Genomic DNA, 6,502 nt, shown 5'->3' with positions numbered 1-6,502 from the left:
AAATAAGCTTCCACTTATTTTGGGGGGTCGATGTAGAATAGTCAAACTTATATATGATACCTACATCACTTAGCATTAGATTAGATCATCACTAGTGTTGTTGTCTAACATACAAAACCATCAAAGTCCAGGAAATGTTCTTTGAGGCTCGGCAAGTGATGATTATCACTATTGGTATCCAGGTTGAGAAAGGAGAAGAAACACTTAGCTAGATTTAGTTTAGGGTTTTATTTTCTCTTTTTAATTCCTTTAGTAATTTATATTTGGTAAGATGGATATTGTAAAACTTTGTAATATTGGGCTTAATTGATAAACTTGTAATTCCCCTCTTCCATACTCTTTATTATTATTATTATTATTATTATTATTATTATTATTATTATTATTATTATTATTATTATTATTATCTTAAATCCTAATTCAAACATTGTTTGAGTTATAATTAAATAGTCATAGTTCGAATTCAATTTTAAATACATTTTTTAATTTGAATTATTATTGTTCATATTTAAATTCATTTACATTACCTTCCCCTAAATACAAGAATTCAACAATGGTCATGTCAAATTTTTTCGCACTCACGTCGATGACCTACATCAAAAACCTTGATCACTTCAACATGTTTAAACAGAAGCGTGATTTTTTCTGGATTTTCAATGCATAAATGCAATGCAAACATCAGTGTCCTCTCTATTTCCAACTCTCTATTTCCAACTTAAAATCTTGGGATAGTTCACATACTGGCTCACCTCCGAGTTGCGGGCCTCCCTAATTCTTTCTCTTGTCTCTTGGCCGACCTTCCCATCTAACAAAAAATTTCCCCTCCATATTATCTTCTTCCATGCTACCCCAACGGCCATTCGCCGTCCCCAACGGAAAAATCCTCCCACCCTCTCCTACCTCTAATTTAATGGCGTCCCAAAGAATCTCCTCCCATAGAAATCCCAGTACCATTTCAGAGGTGACAACATCAATGCAAATCTTTGTAGGTTCGGTGAAAACGTGACGCATGCGCTACGTCCGCGGGTTTGTAGGTGCCGCGTCGTTAGCACTCCGTTGGTGAGCCCCAACGATCTAGATTGATCTCCATTATAGCCTTCTATTACACTTAAATAAATTAGCGAGATGACTATTCTAATTTCCTTTTCAAATACATATTGATAAATTAAACCACATGTTGCAAGGTAATTGTGTTAATTTTTTCCTTTCGAGACATAGGTCTTGAAAAGAATCTATGTTCAAGTCAATCAAGATTTACAAACTTCTGTCTTGGGTAAAAGTGGAGTTTGTGTTAATGTAAAGAAATTAATAACCACTGTAGTCCAAGTTCTATTAATTTAGACATAATTCTCGGAGAAAATATCCTATACGTACATCTTAGCAATAATATGTCTGTCAAATTGTTGCTTCAATCTCAAATATACGGAGGGTGTATCTTCGAAAGCTAGGTTTCATGATAGTAAAACAAATATTGCAAAATGCAGGACTCCACAGAATCATTTGTGCCACTTAGATGAATTATAGTTATGTGTATATATAAATATATATTGCATTCTCTTTAGTATCCTTAAATATATGAGTAGAGAGATATAAAACATACAATACCAATATCTAGAAATGTTAAGGGTGCATTGGGTACGGTACAAATAGTGATATCTAGATCATATGAATAATGTGTTTGTGAGGTGTTTACCCTTTTATAGTCGGTGAGGCATTTAACGTTGAATCACTAGCATTTACTTGTTTATTGATTCTTCATTATCACATTGTCGGTTCCAGGTTTCTGATTCAATAATCAGATGACCTTACAATGTATACCTTTTGTACTTGGTACTAAAATATCATTGCTATGATCAATTGGAATCACAATCATGATTTATGCTTCTTATAAATTTGAACAATCCAGTTATGTTTCTTGGTTTGATACGGGGTCTGCATAAATATGTTCATCTCGTGAAACAAAAGTGACTTGCAACATTCACCCTAAGTTTCTCAAGGTCAATAGAGCTCATGTGGAGTTATGTGAATTTACCCTTTGAACCTAGAAAATAACCATGATATACCGCCCGGCACCCGCCGTACCGAGTGCTTAAAAGTTACTCACATTATTCCTCGAGAAACACCCTCCGTACCGTTCGGATGTGCCACCTATCGGTGACTCTGAACGATCAAATGGAGTATTTATTGTGAAGATACCTAGGTCATCAGAGCAACATAACGTCACCAAAGCACATCTCCGTCCACAGAATCCTGATTTCCAACCCCATTCCTCGAAGCTATGCCACCGCCATCACCAATCCATCACTCCCCATCTTCATCCACATAGCCATCTACTTGTAAATTGATTCCTTCACTAATAGCAACATTGTAAGACTATTCGTTATGCATCTATCAAGGATTTTCAATACAATATTTATGATTGTTAATCTAATCATGTGTGAGAAGTCCTAGCGGTCTAAGGCCTACCCTCACAGCAAAATGTGCATCTTTTGAAATGGGATAGTTGTGCAAGATTATAGTCAAGATTCATCTATTTGTTTCAAGTATTTTTCCTCAATCATAAGGCCTTGTCATCAGATACCCAACACCATACGATTGATAAAAAAAGTTAAAATGTGAGATCAAAAGGAGTTTTGTGACCAAGTGCGAACCTCGGTGATAGTTGGGTAGTAGGATTTTATAGGATTTTCTCAAGAGATTAACATTGACGTTATTGATCTCAATGCTTTTGTATGTTTAATCTTAATAACTTGCAGAGACTCGTGCATGAGGGTTCACGGTTGGACAGATGAATCGATGGAGCATACCATAGTAGTATATGGCATTATCATAACACATTTCCTACTTATCCTTGCATCTATATTCATTATATAACACATCCCTGTTCTCTAATATATCTTTGTTATTCCACTTGTGTAAGCACAACTGCAGATGAAACCTTGGCCCTAGCGTGTTTCCATCCATTGATACAAACCCAAAAAGACAACGTTTGGTCATGTGAACAAACAATTCTACAAAATTATCAAAGTATTGTTGGCGCCCACATTCATATCAGATCTATAAACCTAGGTCTCTAGGAAAAGAAAACTGTATTACATCCATAATTTGGATTGAAGGTATCACAACACCGTGACCTGGTCCTTGATCTCCAATTCCGCATCAACTCCTTGACGGAACACGTGAGAGGTGCCAGATCAAGATTTGGTACACCATATGTCACGACTTAATCTCGATTACTATCTCCGCACACAATACGTGGTTCGATACAAGGGATTCACGTCAAGAAGGCTAAGGGAGTTCCGCACGAGGAAGAGGATAGAGCTGATCCAGGGGTTCCGTTCTTCGATGAGTGTTGTTCCTCTCTTGTTGTTTAGCGGGTTTAGTCATCCGAGACGTAGCGCGGGTTCACCTTAGGGTTACATCAAGGACGACGGGCCAGCCCACTTGCTGCCCCAGCAGAAGTCGTGGGCCTAGTAGTGGTTGTCGACGCAGGGTCCATTACACCCCGTCATTGATAGTCATGTGGCTTCCTGGAGAGGAGGTGTCGGGAGGGACAGCAGTGAGATTCATCATCGTTTTGGTATTTCTTCTCATTCTTTTTGTACGGAGTAGATACGTTGTCTCATATCTATACCTAATAATAAAGGAGCTAAGGTTTCTGCCAAAATTTTCGTCCAACTTTTCATCGGACCGTTTTACCCTCCCACCAATCTCCATAATACTACACAACTGCCACGCCACGTACCGGTTCATTTAGTTTTGTCCGGTTTGTTCGTCCACCCGAACTGGGCTGAACTGGGCCTGGAATTGTGGAAACGTCGGTGTTTGTGTACCTGGTGTTTCCTCCCGTCCCATACCTGAGTTAGAGCAGTTCATAACGAACACGATTTACAAGTTTCATCCTAAAGGTAATTCCTACAACACGCTGCCGCCCCATCGTGTTTCTCTGCCGTGGCGAAAGAATATCTCAATTGAATCTTACCGAAGCCTCAGATCCGGTCGCGAGAGTCCACGCATCCGTGGGGAAAGAACATCGCGATCGAATCTTCCCGAAGCCTCAGATCTGTTCGCGAGAGTTCACGAATCGGTTGCGGCTATGCCGCAGCAGCTCAACCGGATGACCTCGATCCTCGAATTCGATCTCTAGCCCGTGATACTCAATCCTCGCCGGTCACCTGCCGCCGGTCGTCTCTGATTCCCGCTGCTAGCAGGCCCCGTAGTGTCGATTTGTTTTCCGATGCGCCACGTTGCCTCCGCTCTCTTGTGTAAAATCGATCGCTGGCCGATCAAGATTGCCCTGCCTTGCCCGTACCAGCCGATGCGTGTTTCGCTCCACTGAATCCGGCGCCGACGTGCTGATCGTGCGCCAAGTTGCCGCCTGAAGCTCTGCTCGATCTGGAAGCGAGAGCAGGATTGAGAAGTTTTGGTGCTAGCCTGCTCCACGGATTGGGGAAGAAGGCACACGATCACTGTCGATTCCACGTGCATAGTCCGATGCTCCGGTCCCCGGGGCTGCGTTCGACTTGGAGGACGATCCTCTGACGCCGGTGCTGACGCAAGAGGAGGTCAGGCTATGCAAGGAGGCGCTCGCGCAAACAGCTGGATGTCTTTTCCGACGAGTTCCAAAGCCTCCAGGTATGATTGTGTTTTTTGACAGTTAAGCTAGCCAGTGTCACCGTGAATCGAAGATCTCGGAGACAAACTCATCCCGCTAAGGCCTGCCGCGGTCTCCAGCGGCGGACGGGGACGAGCAGCCGGACGACGGAGGCTCCGTTCCTCCATACTGAATGACTGCACGCTTCTGACGCTGGTTGATTCAATGGAATATTGAAATCTTGGGTTAGCTGTGGATATACAATGATGTTTATACCTGCGTGTCGTCATGGACTCGAATCCAAGTGGTGATCCACGGATTGATTCAACTATCAAGCTGCCAAAACCGATGGAGCTGACTTGGGATCATTGTGATCATGTGGCCATGGCGTCTCCTCCTACCAGAAGTACCACCACGGCGACAGGTACTGTCAAATTCAATCAAACACATTATATATCTCTCAGTCTCTGCGTTCAGCCTGTGTATGTAATGCCATCCTCGTGGCGAGACACCATGTCGAACCGGAGCAGGACATGCTCTGCCTCTGGCTGTCGGTGGCAGCGTTCTGCGATGTCGGGGACCATGGGGGTTCGACGGCGACATGGCGTTCACGTCCAGGCCAATGCTTTCTGAGCTGATCTCGCGTGCGGCTCAATCTGCGCTTCTGCTCCGGTGCTCCCCCCCCGGCGAAAAGTGGAATGGTCAAAACACATCAACGGTTCAGATCACGCGATACCTGTTCGGATTGAGGGTTAGTTTCGTCATTTCACGTTTCTGACAGATACGTAAAGGCCCCGTACAAGCCCGTATGGCCCGCGACTGTTCTGTACGTATTCGGTCTACCGTCGTGTACGTGGCGAAGTCACGTGCGTGTACCGAAGCGGAAGGGACGTATAAAACCTTCGTCGGCTGCTCCGCCTCCCTCGCCCCACCATTTCCCCCCCAAATCAGGTACAGAGAAAACCCTCTCCCTCGGCCACTTCGTCTTCTCCACTCCGTCTCCAGTGCCAGTTCTCTTCTCCAATCCCTTCTTCTCCGCGCATTTCCGTCGAATCGGAGGCCGATGGAGGGTAGCAGCTCCACTGCGCGGGCGTCCGCCGCTACCTTGGTCAAGAACACCGGCGTGGCGGAGGCAGATGTGGTGCCGGGTGGATGGAGCCGTCGTGGTGCGGCCGCGTCGGGCGGAGGCTTGGTGCTGACGGTGGCGGATGAGCAGGAGCACGGACTCGGCGGCGAGATCGTGCCGGATCTGAATGTGCAGCCAATGGCGGAAGACCCTCTGGTATGTGCTATCCTCTCAACTCCTCAGCTTATTTGCCCTTATTTGATGGTGATTAGGGTTAGATCAAACCGAAGAACAGACGAATCATATATGAATTGTGATAAGGGCTTGATTACTGTGGACCAAATGGATCTAGCAGATTGTCCTATGGTTTGTGTATGTTGGCAAGGGTTTTTTTTAATCTGGTTTGACATCCGTGTGCATTCGTAGTTAAGGGGGATTTTATTGTCATGTGACCCCAATTTATATACCCTGTGCACAATTTATCTGGTTTGATTACCGCGTGCACAATTTATTTGTTAGTAGTATCATCAATTGTTTGGTACAGAGCTTCATTAGTAAGTTTTTATTACATGATTGCATAATTGCTTTAGGATTCACATTGATTTCTAAATCTATGGTAATGTTGTTGTGCTCCAGGAGTGTTATCTTGCTATGATGGCAACAACATTGACATAATAATTTGTTCCCTGCATTTATTTTGTAAAAAATATTATGCAGTCACATGTTATGTTCAATTTTATCAATTAGTATATATACATGATTGTACACAAACATATGGGAAAATATGTAGTTACTATAATTGTACATCACCACAGTATGAATAATAGCATGTGTATCTATTA

The sequence above is a fragment of the Lolium perenne genome, chromosome 4 (genome assembly GCF_019359855.2).
Source record: "Lolium perenne isolate Kyuss_39 chromosome 4, Kyuss_2.0, whole genome shotgun sequence".
In the NCBI taxonomy this organism is placed as follows: Eukaryota; Viridiplantae; Streptophyta; class Magnoliopsida; order Poales; family Poaceae; genus Lolium; species Lolium perenne.
The sequence above is the reverse complement of the archived record's forward strand: the minus strand, read 5'-3'. Positions refer to the sequence as shown.